This window comes from Myxine glutinosa, chromosome 2 (genome assembly GCF_964187855.1).
Source record: "Myxine glutinosa chromosome 2, kmMyxGlut1.1, whole genome shotgun sequence".
Taxonomy (NCBI): domain Eukaryota; kingdom Metazoa; phylum Chordata; class Myxini; order Myxiniformes; family Myxinidae; genus Myxine; species Myxine glutinosa.
Window position 1 is genome coordinate 159,122,409 of NC_136262.1, and position 27,000 is coordinate 159,149,408.

At 45.8% G+C, this 27,000-nt stretch overlaps 1 protein-coding gene across 1 annotated transcript in view; it reads left to right on the top strand.

Annotated features, from left to right (window-relative positions):
* LOC137421125 (uncharacterized) overlaps nucleotides 1–27,000 on the top strand; it is a 46,244-nt gene that overhangs the window by 626 nt on the left and 18,618 nt on the right. The window lies entirely within an intron of this gene.

Genomic DNA, 27,000 nt, shown 5'->3' on the forward strand with positions numbered 1-27,000 from the left:
AGGGATCTCAACAAAAAACAAGACCGAATGTCGAACAGCAGCTTAGCCGTGCTTGTAAAATATTATAAACCACAAACATATGATTAGCTTTTTAAACAGTCGCTGATGCTGTTCATAACATTAAACAAAGAAATTTGGAGTTCGTGAGAATCATTAAACAAAGAATCTCGACATCCGTGAGGTAACTTTTACTCACAGAACTGAGGGAATATCTACTGTAATCTATATACCCCACAAGGGTTGGATTAATAACCGAGGCAAATTCCTTACTTCTGTGGTTGTTCGTACCGTACACCGCTTATCATTGATTCATGAACCATACACCGCTTCAATCCATTAACTTTGTATTCACGACATTGGGATTAAAGTGTTATGGCCATATTTACTATATTATTATTCTTACTATTACTAAAACGATATTACTGAAACGATACACTACGTGACTACTGTATTAAGAAACTTGGGCTTAATTTGTCCGAAGCGGCCCGAAGGTGAGGCATAACGCCTCAGGCCTATACTTACTGTATTTTTGGAAGAGCCGTAACGTCTATGCTTTCAATATTTGATGGTCATTTTAACAATCGGTTTGTTTGTGCTTCACACTGAATGAAAAATGTATAGGTGTAGCGCATGGCGATTCTGATATATGACAGGTTCAACGATATGTTCGGCCTGAACTAAAATTGGAATCGAAATGCCGGAGTGTGGAGAGTCAACTGCCGTAATGACATCAGATGCAATCACATCACCCTGTCATGTGACCAGATCCTCAGCTCTGATTGGTATAAGTTTGAGGGGACATACATACGTACGGATGGACAAACACTGTTCTAGATGGCTTTGCCCTATGGGCTAGGCCGTAAAAACGAAATAAAACTGGTTGGAAAAAAAAAAAAAAGTGGCCTAGTCTAAATGAAGCATCATACAAATACCTCTGAGTAGAAGAGGGCCACCAAATATGTCACAAACAAATGCGCAAAACAATCACCAAAGAATACCTACATATAACGAAGCTGATCCTGAAAACATACCTCTCCCCAAGAAACAAAATCAAAGCCATAAACCAGCTTGCAGTACCAGTGTTCCAATATAGCCGCGGAATAATAAACTGGCCCCAAACAGAAATCAACAAGCTAGACATCAAAACAAGAGAACTCCTCCCCATCCCCAAAATGTATTACAAAAACCAGTGCATCCTGGGAATGTACCTGCCGAGACGATAGTGAGGGAGCGGCCTGATGGAACTCAACCAGGTGCACAGAGCGACAAGTGTAGGACTAGCTGAGTATGTAAAATGCTCAACAGACTATCAAATTAAATTTGTAAACAAACGTGAACACAACAAACCTGGAAATGTATCCCTAACTCACCTTGCAAAAAAGATCCAAAAAGAGGTGCGAATAGAAGATGCCGCACAGGAAAATTAAACAGCAAATACAGCCCCAACGATTGCAAAAAAGACAAATTTAGGATATAAAAAGAAATATCAACAATTATACAGCAACAACTGCTGTTTGAAGGTGAACTGATGCAGGAGATTGACAAAAGAGCAGGAAAATACAAAAAATAATTGGACAGATTGGGGATAGACAAAGAAGGCTCATTGGAATGACTAACAATAAGGAGAGGTCAGCTCAACTGCGACAGAGAACCAATCATAATAAATGCCCAAGATCAAGGACACAACTACGCCAATGGATTTAAAAATATGGCAGGACTAAGCCAGACGGACAAGTGTAGATTATTTTATGCAAGACAGAAACAGAAAGTATGAGTCACCTGCATTTAGGATGCAAAAAACTATTATCAGAACAACTTTACCTACAACGACACAACAAAATGTGCAAAGTGATTCATTGGCATATCTGCAAAAAATTCAACATGCCAGTCCCAGAAAACTCATGGAAATATGAAGCAAGAGCAATCACTGAAAATGAGGATGTCATGTTCACGTACGACCTGATGATCCCATCGAGTACGAACATAGAACATAAAGCATTGCAACCAGACATAGTACTTCGGTACAAAAAGGAAAATACAGCATTGATGATTGAGATATCAGTACCCAGCGATTTTGGATTAAACAATGCAGAAATCAAGAAAATAACCAAATACCAGGATCTCAAAAATTAAATCAAGACATCTTGGAAGCTGAAAAGCATCAAAATTGTACTAGTGATAATTGTAGCAATGGGAATGATTTAGAAGAACCTTACGGAGATTTTAAAAAACCATCCCCGGGAATATTACTACAAATGAAATACAACTGGAGGCAATCCAGGATTTGGCGACGATCCAGAAAAGAGCCCTAAAACAAAACTCTGAGAAAAACAAAAATTCAACACGTTGGTCCATGACCGTGATCCCTTGCCGAAGCGGAGGTGGATACTTTGGGTCCAAGGAGGACTCCGTTCTGACATGCTCCATTCTTGTAACATTCCGACGATGTTTTATACATCAGGGTAAAGATCGCACTGCCTGGCCATGAAATCACAGTATGGCAGGCTATGAAGGGAGACACGCCATGTCGTTTTAATACATGTGATGATTAAGATCAAGCTATAGGCTTGAACTGAGGCTTGGGGTGTGTTCCGTTAGGAAGCAGCTTGCTATTGCATGCCAAACCAGCCATCCCGTATCAACTGCTTTTTTTTCTCATCAGACCACAGCATATTTAGCCTCATGCTCTCAGTCTTTTCCGTGCCTTTTTGCAAACTCCAGGTGTGCTGTCATGTACCTTTTTCTCAGGAGTGGCTTCCGTCTGACCACTCTCCCAAAAAGCCTAGATCTGTGAAGTGCTGCAGCAACTGTTGTCCTTCTGCCAGCTTCTCCCATCTCAGCCAAGGAGCTCTGTAGTTCTGTCAGAGTGGTCATTGGGTTCTTGGCCACCTCCCTGACCAAGGCGCTTCTTGCCCGGTTGCTCAGTATGGTCGGAAGGCCAGCTCTAGGAAGAGGCTGGGTAGTTCCATATTCTTTCCATTTCCAAATGATGGAGTGCACTGTGCTCTTGGGAACTTTCAACACTTTAGAAATTGTTTTATACCCTTACCCAGATCTATGCCGCTTCATTTCTATCTCAGAGTACTACGGACAGTTCCTTGGACTTCATGCTAGAGTTTCTGTTCTGACATGCAGTCAACTGTGGGATCTTAAACAAAAAAAAAAAAAAAAACTGGGATCTTACTCAAAACAAAACCAAAAGTCTAACAGCGGCATAGCCGGGCTTGTAAAATATTATAAACCACAAACACATATGATTAACTTTTTTAACAATCGTTAATGCTGTTAATAACATTAAATAAAGAAATTTTGAGGAATCCCGACATCCATGAGGTAAGTTTTACTTACAGAACTGAGCGAAGATCTACTGTAATCTATATACCTCACAAGGGTTGGGTTAATAACATGCTATCAAAAAACCAAGGCGATTTCCTAACTTCCGCGGTTATTAGTCCGTACACCGCTTATCACTGATTCATGAACCATACACCGACCGCTTCAATTCATTAACTTTGTATGCACGACATTGGGATTAAAGTGTTATGGTCATATTTTTGGTTCACGAGTTATCAAGTGACCACTATATTCGTCATGTGTGTGCGTCTGTCTGTGTGTCTGTCTGTCCGCAGCATAACTACCCGATGATATCATCCGATCTTGATGAAACTTGGGTGGGATGTTGATATCATGATGACTCCACTCTTTGCCTGTCCATATCTCGACCCTCAGATCGGCAGGCAGTAGCCTCCTCGCTCTCTGCAGACCTGGACAAAATCGCAGACTGGTCAAACAAGTGGAACATGTCTTTCAATGCTGACAAATCTCACACTCTCACTTTGTCTCTCCGAAAAGACCGACTGGACAACCCTCCCATCTACTTTCTCAACAATCCTCTCGAAGAAGTTCTGTCACTTAAGCTTTTGGGTCTCACTTTGCCATGATCTTTCCTGGGAAAACCACATTTCCAACCTGGCCTCCAAAGCCAGGCACTGACTGTGCATCCTCCGTCGTGCGAAGTCCTTCCTTGGCACACCTGAGCTCCTCACCACATGCAAACCTTTCATCTGCAGCTTGATGGAGTACTGCTCTCCCCTCTCGGCTGGTGCACCTGCCTCGCACCTAGCTTGGCTGCACGCTGTTGAAACCAAAGCTTTCAGAACCATTGGAATCTCCCGCGGCCTAACTTCCCTCTGCTCTGTCTGTGCTCTGTCCCCCAAATATTCCGACAGGTCGCAAAAGATCTGCCAGCAACTCTTTTTTGGTGAAACTGCAAAAATCAAGACTCTCTGCTCACCTTCACTCTTTTATTACATTTTTCTCCTGCCTTTGGAACAATCTCCCACATGCTCTTCAATCCCACTCCTCCCTTCAGGTCTTTAAAACAGCTGTTCCCCACCATCTCTCATCTTCACCCATCTAAAACCTTGATCTTTTCTACCCCCTTAATTCACCCGAAATCCACCTCTTTCAATCTCCGACTTAATTCCTGAAATTCCTCGTAGTGTCCATTTGTTTTATACCGTGTACTGCTGCTCCCCCCCACCCCCACCCTCCAGCCCTCTCCGTTCCGCAGATCTCCCAATGTCCCTGTTCTCTACTGTTGTTGTGCTTGTGTGCTTCCCTCTCTTTCTCCCTCTTGTCTCCCACTCCCTTTATTATATGTTTTATGTGTCCGTTTATGTTTTTAGCTCACCTAGAACGAAGTTCAGTGGAGCTTATGCGATGGCGCGTCGTTAGTCCGTCAGTCAGTCCGTAAACACTTGAAACTTCTTCTCCGAAACCACTGATGGGATTGCGACCAAATTTGGCACAAATGATATTTGTTATGTTGTGATTAAAGTTTGTTCCTGGCATTATAAAAAATGGAGGTCTAAGGGGGTCTACCGGGTGTCAAACTGGATACAGGTTTCACTCCCTCCCCCCCCCCCCCCCCCCCCCCCCAAATAGGAATTTGCTGTTTCCTCTGAAACTACACTCACTATTTCGATGAAACTGTACCACAATCTTCATCACCCGTGATGTACCAAAGTTTGTTCCTGTCATTTAAAAAATCGAGGCCTACGGTGTTCTGTGGTGGGGGGTGGGGCGAGGCTTGCCCCCCAAAATAGGTATTTGCCTTCTTCTCAGAAACTACACATGGAATTCTGATGATACTTCACCACAACCTTCATCATCCATGATGCACCAATGTTTGTTCAAGGCATTGGAAAAATTGGGGTCTGAGGAGGTACGCGGTGGGGCGGGGGGGGGGGGGTTCTCCCAAAATACATATTTTTTTGTTTGTTTAAAGTCTTATGATTATGTTAGTATGATTCTACATGCTGCCCTGTCTTCTAGCGACCATTGAAATTGGTTTAAAATACCTTTAGTCTGTGTAGTATACTGTTTATGCTACCAGGTGAGTGCCAGGGGTATTTCCCCTATGTTTTGTGTTTAATGTGTTGGCTCTTACACGAGCCTCGATTTTGTATACAAAAAAAATTAAAAACGTCTACCTTCCAAACCATACAACCTATCATGTTTAAATTTTAAACACTTATTCCAATTGACGAAATCTACATTTGGGTAACGTTTCACATTGATCAATGAAGCGGTTCAATAAATGCAAGGTTTTTAAGATTTGGTGAATTTATTTTTTATCGCTGCTAAACCATGTGACCTATTGCAAATTCCGAATGGTCATTTTAGCACTCAGACATGGGGGAAATGTGTGAAGTTTCTACTCAATATGATCACAAATGAGGGCGGAGGTAGGTTTTAAAGGTTTATGCTTCAAAGAATCAGAGCTCCCAAATCATGTGGCCTACGATGTCATTTATTTTTCTGCAACAATTTATTGTCCCCCGTCGCACAGCGGAGCGAAAGGGGGACTATGGTTTTCCCCTCCGTCCGTGTGTCCGTCCGTGCGTGCGTGTGTGCGTAAGCGAAGGACCGCATTCGAATTTGGTGTGTGGGTGCAACCCACGTCAAAATCCAAGATGGCCGCCATGTATGTCTGATGCCATGTATGTCTGAACCTTGTGAGATGAATATCTTGAAAAATAAGCGAAGTACCAACTTCTAATTTGGTGTGTGGGTGTATCTCGGCATAAAGAAGAACGCGATGGGAAATTGGGTCGCCACGCCAAAATCCAAGATGGTCGCCACCATATATATGTCTGAAATTTGTGAGCGAAATATCTCGAAAAATAAGCGAAGTACCAACTTCTAATATGGTGTGTGGGTGTATCTCGGCATAAGGAAGAACGCTGTTTAAAATTGGGTCGACACGTCAAAATCCAAGATGGCCGCCGCCATGTATGTCTGAACCTTGTGAGATGAATATGTTGAAAAATAAGCAAAGTACCAACTTCTAATCTGGTGTGGGGGTGTATCTCGGCATAAGGAAGAACGCTATTGAAAATTGGGTCCCCACGTCAAACTCCAAGATGGCCGCCACCATATATATGTCTGAACCTTGTGAGTGAAATATCTTGGAAAATAAGCAAAGTACCAACTTCTAATCTGGTGTGTGGGTGTATCTCGGCATAAGGAAGACCGCTATTGTAAATTGGGTCGCCACGTCAAACTCCAAGATGGCCGCCACCATATATATGTCTGAACCTTGTGAGCGAAATATCTTGAAAAATAAGCGAAGTACCAACTTCTAATCTGGTGTGTGGGTGTATCTCGGCATAAGGAAGAACGCCATTGAAAATTGGGTCGCCACGTCAAAATCCAAGATGGCCGCCTCCATGTATGTCTGAACCTTGTGAGCGAAATATCATATCATAGCATGTTTTCTGCGTCTTCCACTTTGTCAACTCACATCACTTCCCCGACGGGGGACCTAGGCGTAACGCTTGTTGATGATGCTCTTGAGATGATGCTCAGGCAATTTCATCCCGATTGGATGAAGTTTTGTATTTGTGGAATTATGAAGTCATAATGTGGCACGCATGACATAATCATTCACATATGTTATTCTACATGCAGAGTTCTTTACAATGAGACATGTCTCAATCTTTTCTACACATTTCTTTTGAAGATAAGGAGGTGCAATTTTTTTTTGTTTTTTGGCTTCAAAATGCCATAACTCCTAAACTATGTGGCCTATGACCTCATGATCGCTGAACCTTTTGTTTGGCATGGATATGCGATCATGCCTGCGAAGTTTGGGCCTGTTCAGCCATTTCGGAGAAAAAGGGTTTTTAGTGTTTTTCACAAAAAAAATTATATGGCGTCCAAACCATGTGACCGATGACGTCGAAATTTTTTGGATTCTGAATTTTTTTTTCACTTCGGTCATGCACAAACAATGTCATATTCGTGGCATCAAGGGTTCTATTTGTCGAATTCTAACCTCATAAGGTTAGCACTTTTAATGTCCAAAATAAAACATTTTTTGGTCCCAATGCAAAGTTCTTTAGAATGAGCCATGCCTCGATTTTTTCCATTGAGCCGTTTCGGAGATCTAGAGGGGCAAAGTTGAAGGTTTTTTTCCAAGATGGCTCCCATACCACGTGACCTCAGACGTCAGAATTATGAGTAAAAATTATACAGGTCTAGCCAATCACTTGTTGAAAATTTCGTGCCAATCGAACATTGATTTTAAAGTTTTCGGACCTGGAAACGGGGGGCGGAAGAATAAGAAAATAACCCTAGGAGTTTTAATAGGTATTCCTCTCCATTGTATGGAGAGAGAAACCTAATAACAGTTAAGGTTGCTGACTTGAGATCTTGGGGTCTTGAATTTGGCCCCTGTCCTGCCATTGAAATAATACCAGGTGGGTTGACTCAGTCTGTAATCCTTCCGAGGTCGGCAAAATTAGTTACGGGCACTGCATCAGCGGCACAGCCAAACTTCCAGAAAAATGATGCAACCAGCAGCCACAGGCTGCATACGAAGCAACAGTGAAGATGGTGATGGAGGAAATTTTCTCCTATTTGTTGACAGTCGTAGGCAGACATGCCAAGACCGATCTCCTTTTATATTGTAGATTTGCCGCAAGATTTTTGACATCTATCTATAATTCCAGCAATCTCTGTGTGTCTGTGTGTCTGTGTGTCTGTGTGTTTGTCTGTGACCGCTGTTTCTCGACAACCACGGGTCCGATATACTTTAAACTTGCCAGGTATATTGCTGGGGACCCGAGGATGTGCCTTTTCAAGGTTTTAAATTAATCGGAGAAGTACTTACCGAGCTATGTCCAAAAAACGCTTCAACCAATCAGAGAGCAGCGAGCTATCACGTGTGCCGAACGTGGCGATCAGACTCTGCCTCGGACGGCACATTTGAGAGCATATTCATTTATTTCACGTTGGAAAACTATGTTGCCGTTAAACTATGTTTTAAAACGAATTCAAACTGCGATTAAATTAAAACGATTCATCCTAACTGCGATTTGCGACCTTCCGGACAGTGAAGACTTCACTTCCGGCAGCCAATCACAGAACGCTTTGTTGCGTAGGCGTGGCCGATGTGAGAGCGAGCGGAGCTGAGCGCGTTACGAGCTGACCGCCATTACGGTTCGTAATTCGATTTCTTATGCGCATTATTTCTCCCAATTCAGTCAGAGCGAAGGGCGGAAGCGAAGAGCGTTGTTTTTTTTGTTTACGGGCATACGGGCGGGGTAGAGCGTACGGGTAGCGTTTTTTTTTTTTTTTGGCAAGGAACGGGCACCCACGTACGGGCAATGCCCTAGTTATATCAAAGACAACAGACGCAGTTTTCAGCACGGATATGTATACAGTCGGACCCCGCTATTCGCGTATTCACTGTTGATAAAATGTAACCTGTTTCTCTATTCACGGAGGAGTGTCCCACGTATTCGCGGTTTTTTACGGCGTAGCCCATCGGGCAGAGCCGTCTAGAACAGTGCTTGTCCGTCTGGACTCTGGATGTATGTATGCCCCCTCAAACGTATACCAGTCAGAGCTCAGGACAAGGTCACGTGACAGGGTGCTGTGATTACGTCTGATGTCATTACGGCGGTGCTGTGGCTGACTCTCCATGCACCACCATTTTGATATATATATATATATATATATATATATATATATATATATATATATATTGTTGCGGATATGGGATTTGGCCTCCATCCATATCCGCTTGTAAATATTCCCCTATTTCCCCAATACTCCCCAACTATCCCCAATCCCCCATTCCCTAGTCCCATTGTCTGTAAACAACACTCTGTAAAACCGACCTTCCCCTTTTTCCCCCATTAAATGTCGTGCCCAGGTTCACCGCATCTCACGTAGACAACTATAGGACATCTTGCTAGTTATTCTTAGTCTATGTCAGTTAAGGACTCGTTTCCATTAATTCTGACTCTTCGTTGCACCAGAATGTGATTGTATGGCACCAGTAGTAAGTTTAGGACCTCCCAATACCTCCCCACAATCTCATCTCCGCATCCTCCCATCATCTCATGAAACAACAACACCAACAACAACAGCAGGCGGCGGCGCGGGGAGTGCGCGTCCTCACTCCGGCTTGGTTAGCCGCCATTGACCATGTGCTCCGACGGGGTTACCACTCAGGGGCTGACTGTCAGCTCCTCGTCAAGGGCAGAGCCCGGTAACCCCCCCGCACCCAATAAGAAGCGGCGGACCGATTCCATCTGGGGCGGAGCTAACGAGCCGAGGGCGTGTCACTCCCCGCTGGATATACGCAGCCACTTACCGGAGGTGACGTCAGATGCGCCGGAGCTACGAAGGAGAAAGAACGTCACCTCCTAGCGCTGAGAGATACCTCCCGCATCTTTGGACCGGACCGGGTCGATTCTGCCCCTGAGCCAAGGTGCACCTTGAGCCATCGGCTACCTGCCCCTCCTTGCCATCAATCCCTGTGTGAGTCAGTCTTGTCCCGTTTATCTGTGGTCTGTCGGGGATAAGATAAGACCGTGTTTAAGTGCCCACCTTTCTATGCTGTACCTCTTGTCCGTGTAATCTAAACATTCTGCAAACCCATATTATAACCTCCTCCGGAGGTCTTGAGAACTGTACCCCTGGTGTCGTGTCATTTAACCCAGCCGTTGTGTCCTTTCCTTCATTGATCTAGCGTAGCGCGATTCGGCCAACGTTCGAGTATAATCGGGTAAACTGTGCGAACACGGCGGCCATTCCGCTCGGCCCAGCATAACATCCTAATAAGTCGTGTCCGTAACAATTGGTTGTCAGGAGTTGGATTCGGACCTGGGACTAAATTTGTTCGGCCCAAATTTTGGAACACCAATTGTACTATTAGAGTAACAATTGGTGTCGGGAAGTGAGATCGGTCCCGGAGCGCGTTTCACACGCTCGAAATTATAACGGCGAAATTTAATTGTGTTTTACAAAAAAAAATAAAAACCCGAATTTTGAAAGTCGCGCTATGGCGGATCAAGACGGCTGGGTTCCGGTAGAGGAGAGTGGGGTAGAATCGACCCAGGACCCCAGGGAAGAAGTGGGGAAAATGGTGGAGGAGAGTAAAGAAGGTGTGGTTGAGGAGGTATCAGGTGCACAAAATGGCGCTTTCGCGCACGTGGTTACAGCGGCACCAAATTTTGCCGCGCCCTTTGTACCAACGGTGGAAGACATGCAATTAATTATGGCTGAAATGGAGGCCCTTTTGGACAGGAACAGGGAGCGATTGTTAAACCAAATGGAAGCAATAGCGAACGGATTGGGAAACCAAATTGAAGCAACAACGAACGGAATGAGGGCCGATAGAGAGGCAAGGGAGCAGAGGGACAGAGACCGCAAGTTGGGCGAAAGGGTCCCAGGGGTGCACGAGGAGGTAAAGCGGGTCGAAAAGCGCTGGTTGAGCGAAGCGGAGGAAAGCACGGGAACAATGACGGGGGTAGAAATCGCGACACGGGGTTTGGAAAAGCCGGCGACCGATGAGGTAGAGGGTGTTTTATTAAAGCCAACGGTCGTCGAGGTGAACAAAGAAATTATGGGTATAGTTTAAATTGGAGAGACCGGGGACTTAAAGTTAAAAGAGCAACAATCGGAGGAAGGAATGGAAATTGCTCAAAGTCTAAATGCACATCCTGATGCTGTACTCGCTAATCCAAATGGAAGTTTGCAGGCTTTGGTGCAGGGAGGAAGAAGAACCCCGAAGGTGAGACGTGCTGTATATTGTGCGGGTAGATTTTGTAAGAGGATGTTTAGCGACAAAAGAATTTTCGCGCGCTTGGGATCGAGGAAGCATCCGGGCGTTGGTGAAGGGTCCCGTGTGAGTGGAAATGGCACGCGTGGGAGGAAAAAGTGTGCGTCGGCGAATGGGTGTGTTTTTGTGAGGGTGAAAGGGGTAGCGTATGCTTGTGAGCATGCAAGTAAAGCATCGACGGTAACCAGGTTAGTGGTTAGGGCGACGGATAGCCGATGCGAGCGCTCGGTGCGAGGGGTGCTTTGTTGGGTGCGAGGCCCGGCGCGGGTCGATGCTGCGTCGCTTCTCTTCGAAGCGTCGTTGCCGATTCGGGCTTGGCCCCGCCCCGCACGGTCGAGTCCGGGCTTTGTCGGGCGAGGCGACCGGTCCGGTTCAAGGGCGAGTGGGAGGAGGCGGAACGGTGCCCCCTCGTGGGGACGGGGTTCCGACCGGGGGAGATTGAGCCATCGGGCCCGGGACCGCAAGGTGCCGCGCCGAGATGGTGCGTGGAGCCTCGGTCCAACCAAACCACCTCCCTTGAACCGAAAGCCGGACGGACTCAACCTGCAGGCGACCAAACCACCCGAATTCATTGCTCGGCTTTACGAACCGAGTTTAATGATGTCACGGCGCACCGAGAGGATCTAATAAGTAGACGGGTGATGAGGATAGTGTTTTGGCCCCAAAATTAGAAAAAAAAACAAAATTTGATGATTGGCAAAGGATTGGCAGTAATGATTGGCAGATGATGGGTAGTGATTGGCAAATTTTTGATTTGTTGAAATTTGATGTGCAAAATTGGTAGTGAGCGATGGGCCCGGTGGGTAAGGGTGGCATCCCTGCCACCCTTCCCATGGTGGGGCAAATGCGCTATAGCTTATGGGGTGTATGGCAGTGAAAACTAGCCCGGGTGGGTTAGGATATTGATAGGGCCCTAGAAGATGACATTAGGTGACGATAAGGTTAGGTAGTGACTGATACCTGTAGTGGGGACGCAGGTAGTTTAATGTGGATTATAATGACGAGGGAGCGCAATTAGTCTAGTAGGAAGACTAGGTCCCCCTGCACCCCCCGGAGATATACTTCTAATCAGTGTTTCTAGATTGGAAAAAATGTGTAGAAAATGACTAGCTATGGCCCCAAGCTGAAAAAATGTCCCACATACCATTTTTATGCAAATTACTGCTGCCATTATCAAAAAAACGATTTTTGACATATCTCAGCCAATATTGCAGATAATTGAAAAATGAAGGTGTCTAGACCCATGTTTTGAAGGGCATAGATCATGATAGAACTATTCATAACATGATTACATGTGTCTATGGTATACTAGTATGCATATTAATGCTGTAATTACAAAATAATCAGTTTTACAAATGATAAGGATACGTTAATACTGCAGATAACTTAACATGGTACATAAGGGGTCTAAACCCAGGTATTTTCAAGGATAAATGTCAACAAGATGCTCCTGAGTCTTGCATAGGGGCGGGACATTGGCAGTAACATTGGTACCACTCAACTTTTCTTCCCACCATTGACTTTGTATTGCGAGAGATTTTCACTTGCTTATTTAAAGGTTTCTCACCCAGCCCACGTAAAATCTACCAACTCCTGCTGTTAACTCCCAAACATATTTTTTTATGTTATCCAATCACAGTGCAGAAATGACAGACTAGAGATCCAAATTAGTGCTGCTATAGCTGCCATTTTACATTTCCATCCATGTAACATGCGCGCTCGCGCGCTCGTATCAATTGGTAATGTCGCGCGCTCGTATCAATTGGTAACGTTGATGTTATTGAATACCTCAGTTGAAAGTTCAGTCTTCCATTCCATCTGTGTGTTGTTCTTGGTATTCATCCTCCAATCTAGCCAGGTAAGATGCTAACTATAATGTTACTCACACTCTTGACTTCAGTTTCTGCATGAAATCATAAACAGGCAGAATAACAGCTGAGCCAGCTAGCACCATGTTAGCTAACGTTAAAGCTAGCCTCATCTATGTACAGTATGTTCCTAATGTCGGTGTAACTTAAACTTTTGTTAATGCCAAACATGAGACATATCTGTTGACTTCTGTATATGAATTGAACCAGAAAGAGGCACGACAGCTGAGCTAGCTACAGTAACTTAGCACAATGTTTCATTGGCCTAGATAGCTAACGTTAGTGTGGAAGAATTTAGATGTTTTAGCTATTAGCACTTTTGATGCCACTAAACATGGTTTAGTCAGCTAAAAAGTACCCTAGTGTAGAACATGACTCAGAACCTCTGTTACCTCACTGAAAACTCAGAGCCTCCTTTCACAGGCACTTTTAACATCATTCGTGATTTCTTATTTGTCATTTAACAGTGATGGTAGACATCGACAGCAAGCATGCCCAAAAGAAAACGGAGTGTAGAACCTGCAGCCCAAAGCTCTCCTCCTACATGCATCCTTCATGTACCATCCATGTCTGATCATGGGGATTTCACGCCCCTCCGTAAAATTAAAGGATCTGCTTCAGAAAAACTGCAACTGCTTCAAAAGATCCGGGATAGACGTCTCAACCAACCGCATGACTCCCCATGTCGTATGCAATCAGTATGTGATCAGATCCCGGCAACTCTTCCTGATGACCTAGAAAGAGTAGGATATCACAGCAAGTGTTATAAGCACTTTGTCCGCCACTTTCATCGTCTGGGAGATGATACAGAACCAGGGCCATCAACCTCATCATGGCATCACTCTCCTCGTAAACCAGGAGGTTCTGCTGAACCCATCTTCCCGCCAGAGTGTATATTTTGTGAGAAAGTTGAGACCAAAGATGCTCATCGCAATACTGAGAGGCCTACAACCTTCCCATCCTTTAAAAACAAAGAAAATGCATGGGAGCAAATCGAAACACGGGCTGAGAAAATGGGTCTCTATCGACTCCATCGAAAGGTGAAAAACAAAGACCTCTTTGCATGTGAGGCCAAACACCATCCGTCATGTTTTAAAGCTTTCCGCACAGCATTCTACAACTATGAGCGTGCGATTCACAGAGCCGAAGCACCAAAGGAGCAGGCTTGCATGTCAGCCGCCCATGAAAAGGCATTCAACTCAGTACTGGAACACATTCAAACCCAGGTCATCCAGCAGAATAAAGTTCTACAGCTTTCTTCCTTGCGCTTGCTCTATGTCGAGGAACTGAAACTGAATGGATATGAGAACTCAAATTATCGGTCAGAGAAACTACTGAAACGCCTACAGAATGACCCAATCAAGGAGCATATCCACTTCACGAAGGTTGATCATGACAAATGTGATGTCATTTCTTTCTGGCTTGTGCACAGCTCAAACATAACAGTTTCCAATGCTCTCGCACGAGCATTCACACTCGGAAGCACAAACAAGAACCAAAATGTTGCCCTCCAACTTCGCCAGGGTATTCTACAGGCTTTCAGAGAGTGTAAAGACCAACCATGGCCACCAACAGCTGAAGACATGGAGCTCAATCCTGAAGACATCCTACCTCCAGACCTTGTCCGCTTTCTCAGCGTGCTAATGACTGGCAAGGAGGGCATCGAGACAGAAAAGGTGAAGCGTCTGGTCTTCTCCATTGGACAAGATCTGTGCCGTGCAGTGTCAGATGGAAAATGGAAGTTACCAAAGCACATTCTCCTCTGTGTGACTGTAAGGCACCTGTTCCGAAGCAAACAGCTCACCACAATACTACACAGGCTTGGACACTCTGAGAGCTACGATTTCGCCTTGGAGTTGGAAACTGCTCTCGCCAAGGTCCTGGATGAAGTCTCAACTTATCGTACACCACAAATTGTGACAGGAGAGGGCAACCTTGTATTCCACTGTGAGTGGGACAACTTGAATAAAACCACTACCAGTGTGCACGGCAGCAACATTGTAAACAGTGCTGGAGGAATCATGGTGCAGGAGGTCAAGCCCGGGTTCGAGAGCAGCAAGGACCGAATGCTACCTACCATCAATAGGTCACAACAGCGTAGCCTGAAAAAAAGGTGATTACCTGTGATGTTTGTCTAGATCTGAAACTGGCAGTGACTGGTGATTGAAATGCGGTGCCTTTTTGTGTTTCAGGTCGAGGTACGTGAACTCCCCACGATCTACAGCAACCAGGAAGAGACTGATACCAGGGTGGTTCTGTACCTCCATCATGCTGCTACCATCGGATACAAGAACGCTGTAGTCAGAACACCGGACACAGACATCCTCCTGATCCTGCTCCACCATGCCCACAACATCAAGCTGACGGTGTACCTGGATACAGGGTCAGGGAAGCATCGCCAACTTGTCAACGTCTCTGAGCTGGCAGAATCCCTGGGAGAGGACTACTGTGCCACTCTCCTGGGGTACTATGTGTTCAGCGGAGAAGACTGCACCAGTGCCTTCAAAGGGAAGGGAAAAGTCGGGCCCTTGAAAAAGCTGGAGAAGAATCCCAGGTTTCACAGGGCATTCGGTGAACTGGGTGACAACTGGGATGCCAACCCTGAGGTGGAGAGGCAGTTAGAAAAATTCACCTGTGTGATGTACGGCCAGAGTCGCGAGTCATCAGTGGACATTGTCCGTGCCAAGCTGCTACGAAAAATGGTGGGAGAGGACAAGACCCTCACATCCAAGTCCAAGGTTGATCTGGCTCGCCTTCCTCCATGCCAGTCTGCCCTGAAGCCGCACATCCAGCGTGTGAACCACCGCGTAGCATTGTACAAAAGAGCCGATCAACCTATCATCGAAAAGCCAAAACCTTATGAGGAGCAAGGATGGATAAGGACTGATGAAGGACTGTTGAAACCAATGTGGTCCAGTGGTCCCATCCTACCAACCTCACTGGTGGATCTTCTGAACACAGGAGAGCACGAAGAGGAGGAGGAAGAGGAAGGAGAAGAAGAGTTTGACTCTGACGATTTCGATGAAAATGATGATGACTGACTCAGTGTAGAATCACTAATGCTAATGATGTTTATCTAAAACAAGCAAGAGAAGAGTGGTCACATTGAGTGCTAGGACTATTTTGACAGTTGTAATATTTAGAAAAATAAAACTTTGTGTTAACGTCTGTGTAGACGGACCTTAATATGAGTCTATTATTTCGTAAAACTGTGATTATTTTGTAAATAAAGCACTAATTAGCATACTAGTATACCATAGACACATGTAATCATGTTATGAATAGTTCTATCATGATCTATGCCCTTCAAAACATGGGTCTAGACACCTTCATTTTTCAATTATCTGCAATATTGGCTGAGATATGTCAAAAATCGTTTTTTTTATAATGGCAGCAGTAATTTGCATAAAAATGGTATGTGGGACATTTTTTCAGCTTGGGGCCATAGCTAGTCATTTTCTACACATTTTTTCCAATCTAGAAACACTGATTAGAAGTATATCTCCGGGGGGTGCAGGGGGACCTAGTCTTCCTACTAGACTAAATAGTTTAAATGGGCGACTGGGAAGCGCAAGTTTTAGAGGGGAGTAGTTAGATGAGATGATGCCGTGTGGTTGAGAATTGAACAGGTGTGATTGCACAGGTGTGCAACTGGACAGGTGTGTGGAGCAGTGTGTGAGTAGTGAGTGTTGTGGATCAGCACGAATGCGCTTGGGGAGAGAAGGGTGCAGGCGGCACCAAGAATGAGAGCACAGGTGTGCAAGTACAGGTGTGTGGAATATATGGAGAAGAGAATGAGTGGTGTGGAGAGAGTTGGAGTAAGTGGTACGGAGTGGTGTGCATGGTGCGAAGGTGTGAATGGGGGAAGAGTGGACCCCCATCACGGATACCCGGGGCGGGTAGTGTAAGTGTTAGGTAGAGGGTATAGGTAAATTGTGGTTGGATATTGGCATTTGTGATGCGGTTGCAGAATGGTATTGCGGATGGGTGCATTAGTGTTGTGGAAATGGCTGGGCGTGTAGCCTGTTAGTGTGTGTAGTTGGTTGGGCACTCCGCCACTGTGAGGATGTCGGCCAGGTGAGGCCGCAGGTGGGCTCTGGGAGCCGTTAGTGTCAGTGGGGCCCGAGGATCCGGAGGACGGACCCGGGTAGCCCAGTGCCAGAGAGGGCACCGAGTGGGGAGAGCGCCAGAGGGCCTTCCCCAGGTAGTTAGGTTAGGGTAAGGAGCAGGTAAGCTCGGAGGCAACTGCAGTGGTGGAGGTGTGCAGGTGGGTAGACCTGCTGGGAGAGCTACACGTCGCAGCCCAGAAATTGTGCGAAGCACCGGGAGATGAATCGGCGGAGTGAGACCCCAAATTGAGGGGCACCACATTTTGGTCAATGGGAATTGGTTTTTAGAACCCATAGAGTAAGTTGGCCAATGGATTCGCAGGGAAAGACCCCGGGTAGTGTAAAGTGTGTTAATGTCATTTAGAGGATAGTTAGGATTGAAGTCTCCTCGCACCATCTACATGCACTCACCTGAGATGACGTACCTCCACACCATGCCATGTTTTGTTATTTTATTGTGCAGATGTTTGGAATGTGAGACGCATCATGACGTGGGTGTGACATTGTGTTTTGTTGTGCCATCTCTTCCTCCTTATGAGGATTGATGATGAATTTGGTGATGGCAAATTTTGGATAGAGGGATTGTGGAGACGAATTTGGTATAGGGGAAATATGGGGAAGACGTGACAGTAGTGACGAATTTGTAAATGTGTAGATTTTTGTACATATGGGGTAAGGGCAAGGGTGGGGTAGGTGACAGGGGGGTGACGTACGGTAGGGACGAGCTTTCCCACTTCGCCCTCCGTACGCATTTCGCCTTGCATTGCCTTATTGATGTGTACCCTTGTGACCTTACCCCTCGCTCATTGTCTTTCCCCTTTTGTCTCCCACATGACCTGTGCGCCATTGGGTGCCGAGGGGAGCGTGCGTGAGTCGGCCATTGTGCGCCCAGCACTCTCAGAACCAGCTGTCTGCATCGATGCACCACATTATGGACCACATGCCTATGGCCGAGCACCACTGATGGACCCCATGGGTTGGGGCATGGCCCCTCTGCTGGAACCGGCCATGAGGGCCCGAAATCTTGCTGGCGGACCTTGGCCACAGGGCACCGATGCCCCACAGGTGAACCACACGTAGTCGGCCCTGTGGGCCATAAATAAAGAAAATAAAAAGGACACATGCGGCACACTTTATTGCAAATAGGCCGCCAGTAAGAAAATGAAAGAAAGACAACAACTGGAAGACTAATAATAACCAGCAGAGGGAGCCGAAGAGCAAGAGACACCTGCAGGGTTAGGGGTTGTTGTTTTTATTTTCATGAACAATGGTGACTGCACCGATTGGTGCTTGAGGGTGCTTTGGTGCGTTTTTGGGTGCTTTAATGGTGCATTGATGCAGAGCAGACTGTCTCCCCCCCAGAAAGAACAATCACAGGTCCTGGGTTAGTCTTGTAAATAAAGTAGCGTCAATTGTAAATAATGCTCCCTACCGGCTGTATGTTTAGTTTGAGAATTCTTTCCGCGATTCGGTTATCCTGTGGGTGTGTTTCTGTGAGGAGAAGGGTGCAACGTCGCAGGGGGACATATTTACTCATTTGTGAACATCTGTAAAACTGTCGCACTCAGGGTAGAGTTAATAGTAGAGGGAACTACATCTGAGTGCCACACTAAAGTAGGTAAAAATTTATCGGGTCGGGACGCCCCCGAGGTAGAGAAGGGTGCAATGTTGCGGATATGGGATTTGGCCTCCATCCATATCCGCTTGTAAATATTCCCCTATTTCCCCAATACTCCCCAACTATCCCCAATCCCCCATTCCCTAGTCCCATTGTCTGTAAACAACACTCTGTAGAACCGACCTTCCCCTTTTTCCCCCATTAAATGTCGTGCCCAGGTTCACCGCATCTCACGTAGACAACTATAGGACATCTTGCTAGTTATTCTTAGTCTATGTCAGTTAAGGACTCGTTTCCATTAATTCTGACTCTTCGTTGCACCAGAATGTGATTGTATGGCACCAGTAGTAAGTTTAGGACCTCCCAATACCTCCCCACAATCTCATCTCTGCATCCTCCCATCATCTCATGAAACAACAACACCAACAACAACAGCAGGCGGCGGCGCGGGGAGTGCGCGTCCTCACTCCGGCTTGGTTAGCCGCCATTGACCATGTGCTCCGACGGGGTTACCACTCAGGGGCTGACTGTCAGCTCCTCGTCAAGGGCGGAGCCTGGTAACCCCCCCGCACCCAATAAGAAGCGGCGGACCGATTCCATCTGGGGCGGAGCTAACGAGCCGAGGGCGTGTCACTCCCCGCTGGATATACGCAGCCACTTACCGGAGGTGACGTCAGATGCGCCGGAGCTACGAAGGAGAAAGAACGTCACCTCCTAGCGCTGAGAGATACCTCCCGCATCTTTGGACCGGACCGGGTCGATTCTGCCCCTGAGCCAAGGTGCACCTTGAGCCATCGACTACCTGCCCCTCCTTGCCATCAATCCCTGTGTGAGTCAGTCTTGTCCCGTTTATCTGTGGTCTGTCGGGGATAAGATAAGACCGTGTTTAAGTGCCCACCTTTCTATGCTGTACCTCTTGTCCGTGTAATCTAAACATTCTGCAAACCCATATTATAACCTCCTCCGGAGGTCTTGAGAACTGTACCCCTGGTGTCGTGTCATTTAACCCAGCCGTTGTGTCCTTTCCTTCATTGATCTAGCGTAGCGCGATTCGGCCAACGTTCGAGTATAATCGGGTAAACTGTGCGAACACGGCGGCCATTCCGCTCGGCCCAGCATAACATCCTAATAAGTCGTGTCCGTAACAATATATATATATATATATATATATATATATATATATATATATATATATATATATATATATATATATATATATATATATATATATATATATATATTATATATTATATAGTAACGGATTTGGGAATTGTGTGTGTAATTTGAGGTAAAACTTGTAAATATCACCCTCTGAAAATGTAGTGAATCTGTGTAAATACCCCCGTAATTGTAAAGGTCAAAGGGTCGTCCCCATTAGTTAATTCATATACATACACGTAGCCAATCATATATCCTTCTAAATAGTTAGCTCCTTATTCTATGTAGTTCAAGGCTCTGTTCCCATTAGTTGACACTCCATTGCATCGAATCAAGTAAGGATAGCTCCCCTTCAATGACATTTTCCAGCCGAACTCTCCCTCTCTGGGTAACGAAGCTTAACAAGCGTGGGGTGCGCGGCCCCTCAACTGGCCTGGCTTGGGAAGCGGCGTTCGCCGCTATGATGAAGATGTGCTCCGTGCTCTGTTTGGACAGGAAGGGCGGGGTCGCCGGGAAGAGGCACGCCCAGGGCGCGCCATGAGGGGCGGGGTGTTCAGCCCCATGCCCAAGTAAGGACACAAGGCCGTGGCTCGCCACGAGGGGCGCACCGTTCGACTCTCTGCCCAAATAAGGTAGCAAGACCATGCCATTGCCTTATAAGGGCACGAAACAGAGCACGGAGGAGGGCGGTACCGAAACTGAGAAGGGCGTGTCAGCCCCGCGCTGAAGAGAGATGTGTGCGACGATGGCGCAAGCAGGAGATTGAGGGAGAGAGACGCGTCAGACGATTTTGAGAGAAGGAGAGGACCAAAAGAGCCCGAGGCGTGCAGCGACAACCAGCCCCTGCCGCGTGAGATACGTGTGCCGACGTCGCCCTGCTCGCTCCCAGCCTGAAAAGGACCGGCTTGCTGTGCGCCCTGCCAAGCCTTCCAGCTTTGTGGTTCGACCTTCTTCTCCCTCCAGCCAAACCAACCTGCAATTCCCCATTCGTGTGAGTCTGTTTGTGTTGTCCTGTCGGGGTATAAGTTAAGCCTGTTTAATATAAGCTAATATTGCACTGTGTCTCCTTGCTCCTTTCTGTTCAGTTATTTTCTTATCCTTTCCATTCTCCTTGGTTATTTTTGGTCTTGTTTAATAGTTCGCAATAAATCATATTTTTTCTTCCTACTTCTTCTTCTTCTCTTCTTCACATTTGGTCGCTTTAGTGATTTCCAGATTGAGGGTACGTGGCGCGATTCGGCCGACGCACATAAATTGGGTCTAGTCTTTGGTAACCGGCTCACGCCGCAGTTCGCTTCGCTTGGCGTTATCCATCCATTACGCTGCGGCCGTGAGCGGGGGAGCATTTCCTCGCGTACCGGGAAGCGCTGGTATTTAGGTCATAGGACGGTTGGGCCTAATACCCAACCCAGCGCCGACCGGCCGTGGCGTCATACCCCCGGGACCACGTCGGTCAGTCATAAACGAGGGGATTAATCCCCCTCGGTAAGGGGAGAGAGGCCGACGTTGGCATCATATAATAATAATAATTCATTTATTTTGTATAGCGCTTTTCCAGAAGCCCAAAGGCGCTTTGACAGAGTGGAAAACATAATGCATAACAATACATGAAAACAACAATTGCAAAAAGATAAGAATCAATAGGGAAATATTTAAAGCAAAAGGAGGGAGAAGGAGAAGTGATAGTCAGGGGTTAAATGCTGTGGGTTGAATGTTGAATGCAGTGTTGAACAGGTGGGTCTTTAGTGATGTTTTGAATGTGGTGAGTGAGGAGGAGTCTCTGATGGTGTGAGGTAGTGAGTTCCAGAGGGTGGGAGCAGCGATGGAGAAGGCCCTGTCCCCCCAGGATCTGAATTTGGTCCGGATGGAGGGGTCAGGAGGTTGGTACCAGCAAAGCGGAGGTTGCGGGTGGGAGTGTGTCTGGAGAGGAGGTCAGCCAGGTAGGATGGGGCCAGGTTATGGAGGGCTTTGTATGTCAAGAGGAGGATTTTGTACTGGATTCTCTGGGGGATGGGGAGCCAGTGAAGCTTGTAAAGGACGGGGGTGATGTGGTCACGGGTCCGGGAATGGGTGAGTAGACGGGCAGCGGAGTTCTGAATGTATTGGAGTTTATTGGTGATTTTTGAGGGTGAACCATAGAGGAGGCTATTGCAGTAGTCCAGACGGGAGGTGATGAAGGCGTGGATGAGGGTTTCTGCAGCCGTGGAGGAGAGGGATGAGCGGAGACGGGCAATGTTTTTCAGGTGAAAGAAGGCTGACTTTGTGATCTGTTTAGTGTATTTGTCGAAGGAAAGGGTTTGGTCAAAGATGACGCCAAGATTCCGGATGTGAGGGGAGGTGGATACTGGGATACCGTCGATGTTGAGGGCAAAGTTATGGGTGGATTTTGTGAGCGTTTTTGGGCCAATGATGATTATTTCAGATTTATCACAGTTAAGCTTGAGGAAGTTGATTTGAAGCCAGGATTTTATTTCAGTGATGCAGTTTGTCAGGATAGAGTGGGTGTCGGTGGAGACGGACTTGGAGATGAAAAGCTGGATGTCATCGGCGAAGCAGTGGAATTGGAGACCATGACGGCGGATTAAGTGACCGAGGGGGGACAGGTAAAGGATGAAGAGGAGGGGGCCAAGAACTGAACCTTGGGGGAGGGGAGCAGTGGGGGATTTGCAGTTATTGATGGAGATGAACTGGCGTCTGTCAGAGAGGTATGATTTAATCCAAGAGAGGGCAGTGCCGGTCACGTTAAAGGTGGATTCAAGTCGGGTGAGGAGGATGGTGTGATCGATGGTGTCAAAGGCAGCGCTGAGGTCGAGGAGGACGAGAATGTTGAGGTTGCCAGCGTCAGAGGAGAGGAGAAGGTCGTTGGTGATTTTGAGGAGCGCAGTTTCAGTACTGTGGTTGGAGCGGAATCCGGATTGGAATGTTTCATACAGGTTATTGGCAGAGAGATGATGTTTGAGTTGAGTGGCTACAGCGCGTTCCAAAACTTTTGACAGAAAGGGTAGGTTGGAGATGGGTCTGAAGTTGTTTAGGGTGTCAGGGTTTAGACCAGGTTTTTTTAGAATGGGGGTAACAGCAGCAATTTTGAGGGAAGGTGGGACGATGCCTGTAGACAGGGAGGAGTTTATTGTTGCAATGATAAGTGGATAGAGAGCAGGGAGGGAGGCCTTGACAAAGCTGGAGGGGATGGGGTCAAGAGTGCAGGTGGCAGTTTTCATTCCTATGAGGAGTTCAGAGAGGTCAGTAGGGGAGATTGGGGAGAACCGAGACAGGGGATGGCAGGACAAGGGGGGGCAGGTGGTTGGAGGGGGAGCGGGTGCGGCGGTGGTCAAGCTGTTGTAGATGTTGTCAATTTTGCGTTGGAAGAAAGAGAGGAAGGAGATGCAGTTGTCTACTGTGAATGACTGGGTGGTGGTGTTCAGGGGGCGGAGGAGTTTGTTTATTGTCGAGAAGAGTGCTTTTGGGTTTCCGGAGCCAGAGTGGATAATTTGAGAGTAGTAGGTGGAGCGGGCGCGGGAGAGGGCATCTTTGTAGTGTTGTAGGTGGTCCTTGTAGGCTTGGGAATGAACTGTGAGACCCGTTTTATTGCGGAGTCTTTCAAGTTGGCGAGCACGAGTTTTCATCAGGCGGAGTTCAGGGGTAAACCAGGGAGCAGAATGGGTGAAAGAAACTGTTTTGGTTTTTACAGGCGCAAGCTGGTCAAGGCAGGAGGAGAGAGTGTGGTTGTAGTAGTCAGTGAGGTCGGAAGGGGTGTGGAGGTCAATGAAGGGAGAAGTGGACATTTTTTCAGAGAGGGTGGATGAGAATGAGGTAGGTGAAAGAGCGTTTAGCTTACGGAAGTTGTATATATATATATACGGATAGATACGGAAGTATATACGCTTTAGATACAGAAGTATGTATATATATATATATATATATATATATATATATATATATATAACTGTAAGAAATAGTAGAAACTCCAAAGTACGAGCAGGGCGTCTCATTTGTATTGAATATATAATCGTTAGATTAAATAAGACGCGGACGTAGCTTCAGGACGTCGATCTTTAATTGTCGACAAGCTTTCGACCAACAAAGGTCTTCTCCTGAGTCTACAAAAACAGCAGGCATGTATATCAGTCAAGTGTGTATGGTGATGTGTGTGAGATGTGTGATGTGAGTAAAAAATTGCATACAGAAGGAAGAGCCACGCCAAGGTTCACTCACCAGCCCCAAGTTCGACGGAAGTGACCGTTTGCGTCACGGTCACTTCCGTTAGGGTGCGCGTGCATATACAAATATAGAGATATACATACATAAACACACAAGCATATATTCATATCCCATTTATATTCATATAATATTTTATATATTTATATAAATGACATATAAAGGTAGAATGAATGAATGAATGAATGAATGATGAATGAATAATGAATGAATAATGAATGAATGAATGAATGGGTTACGGTTAACAATTTGATTGGGTTGATGTGGGAACATGCTTTAGTCATCAAAATTTATGCCATGAGGGACTTTTGTCCGAAGTTTGTGTATCCAAAAGGACTCACGTTTCAGAATCGTGGTGTGTGATCGATTTGTGATTGATTCAATGGCAGAGATCTGAATGTCATTTATAGAGTGATCCGGTTAAGTGTATCGTGTAAGGTAGAGATTTGCCCTGACTGGTGTGGAAGTTATTGATTTCTGACCGGGTGTTATTAAATCGTGTGTAGAGTGTATTTTCAGTTTTTCCAACATATTGTTTGTTGCACTTTTGGCAAGTGATTAGGTATATGACCCATGTAGATTTGCAGTTCATATAGGAGGTGATGGGGAATTTTTGTCCAGTGCTAGAACTACAGAATTTGTTTCCTTCTAGTAAATGTTTGTGAATAATACATTTGTTTGCTGTGCATTTATAGAAGCCAGGGATCCTAGTTTCTTTGTTGTGGGGCTGTGGGTGCTTTGCTTTTACCAAGAGGTCCCTGAGTGTCCGACCACGTCGAAATGATGTTAGTGGAGGTTGAGGAAATGTGGTGCCGAGTGTTTCTGATTGATGGAGGAGAGGAAGGGCCTTATTCAGAATACTTGGCAATTGGGATGAGGTAGCAGAGTAGGTGGTCACCAGTGGGACACGGTTAGTTGCAGGTTTGGGTTTGTAAGTCAGAAGGTCTGCTCTCGGTATGCGTTTTGCTCGGGTTATTGCTTCTTGCACAGAGTGAGGGTCATAGTTTCTTGCAATGAAGTGTGTTTCTAATTGGCAGAGAGAAGTTTCTTCTGCCATTTTTGTTGAGCAAATGCGTCTTACTCTGAGTGCTTGACTGTATGGTATGCTTGCAATTGTATGTTTAGGATGAGATGAAGAAGGGAGAAGGTAAGAGTGGGTGTCTGTTGGTTTGGTGTATAGTTCTGTTTCGAGTCTGTTATTTTGAAGCGTGAGTGATGTGTCTAGAAAGTGAACTTCGGACTGTGAGCTGTCGAATGTGAACTTGATGGTCGGATGAATCAAATTTAATTCATTTTGGAATTGTGTGAGACTACGGGGGGATTTTGACCAGATGAACTGGATGTCATCAATATAACGTACCCAGGATTTTTCCAAGATTCCGTGATGAGGTTGTGCATTGATCTTGGCCTCTATCATTCCCATGAAGATGTTAGCGTACGATGGTGCAACAGGGGTACCCATAGCGGTACCTTGAGTTTGAATGTAATGTCGTCCGTTGAATTGGAAATTATTTAGTTTGAGTGTCAGTTCTAATAGGCGCATAAGGTCTTGAGTAGGTGGCATTGGGACTTGTCGTGTATCGAGGGCTTTGCGGCATGCAGACAGGCCTTCTGAATGTGGAATATTAGTGTAGAGGGATGTAACATCTGCTGTGACTAAAATGGTTTGGGAGTTGAAAGGTGAGTATATTCTGTTCAATCCTTGGATGTGGGTCAGAAAACTGGTTGTGTCCTTGAGGTATGAGGAGAGCTTCAACACGAGAGGACGTAAATGACAGTCAACAAATTTTGATATGAGAACAGTTGGACATGTGCAGCCAGATACGATTGGTCTACCTGGATTGTTTACCTTGTGTATTTTAGGAAGAAAATAAAGGTTAGGGCAATGAGGATCTTTCGGAACTAAGCGAGATTTGATGGTTTTATCCACCCGAATAGAATCTACTACCTTTTTAACCTCTTCAAGATGTAAAAGGGTAGGGTCGGATGGGAGCTCTTTGTAAGTATCACTATGTCGTTGACGATTACCTTCTGCAACGTAATCGGTAGTCGACATAATGACAATGCCAGTACCTTTATCTGCTGGCTTTATGACTATCTTTTCATTGTTTTGGAGATTGTGAAGTGCTCGTCGCTCTGCCTTTGTAAGATTGTCCTTATGTCTGGAACAATTATATTTTTGTGCCACCTTTTCAATTTCATTGCTCACTTGTTCCATATAGACATGTAGATATGGATTGTCAACACGTGGTGTCCAGGTGCTTTTTGGTTTAGGTAAAGTGAGTTGTGGTGTATTAGTATCGGTGTATGTGATTGTATGCGTGGTTGTTGGTGTTTGTTGTGGCGTTGATGGTGCTGGGTGTACTTTAGCAAAGTGTGCCTTTAATGTCATTCGCCTACAGAAATCTTTTAAATCTTCTTTCAATTGTAATTGGTCTATTTGTGGAGCGATTGGGCAAAATTTTAAACCCTTAGAGAGCAGGTTTATTTCCGCCTCACTGAGGGAATGATTGGAAAGATTGATGATCCCGAGTTTAGGTAGATCTACAAGTTTGGTTGCAGTAGAAGTTCTATTGTTGTTGGTTTGACTATTTTCAACCTCAGCTGTGTTCATTTCCATGGAGGAACGGTTCTGCATGTAATGATGTCTGCGGTTTGTGTATTGTTTTTTACGATAATGTCGATTTTTGTGTTTATGCTTAAGTTGGTCAGAAGTGGTTTGAGAAGTGGTTGGAAGTGGTTGGAGTGGTTGGGGTGGTTGAAGATGGAGTGGTTGAATTGGTGGAGAAGTGGTTGGAAGTGGTTGTAGTGGTTGGTCAGAAGTGGTTGGAGAAAAGTGGTTGGGAGTGGTGGTTGGAGTTACCTGGTTATTGTTTGCAATGGGTGTATTCT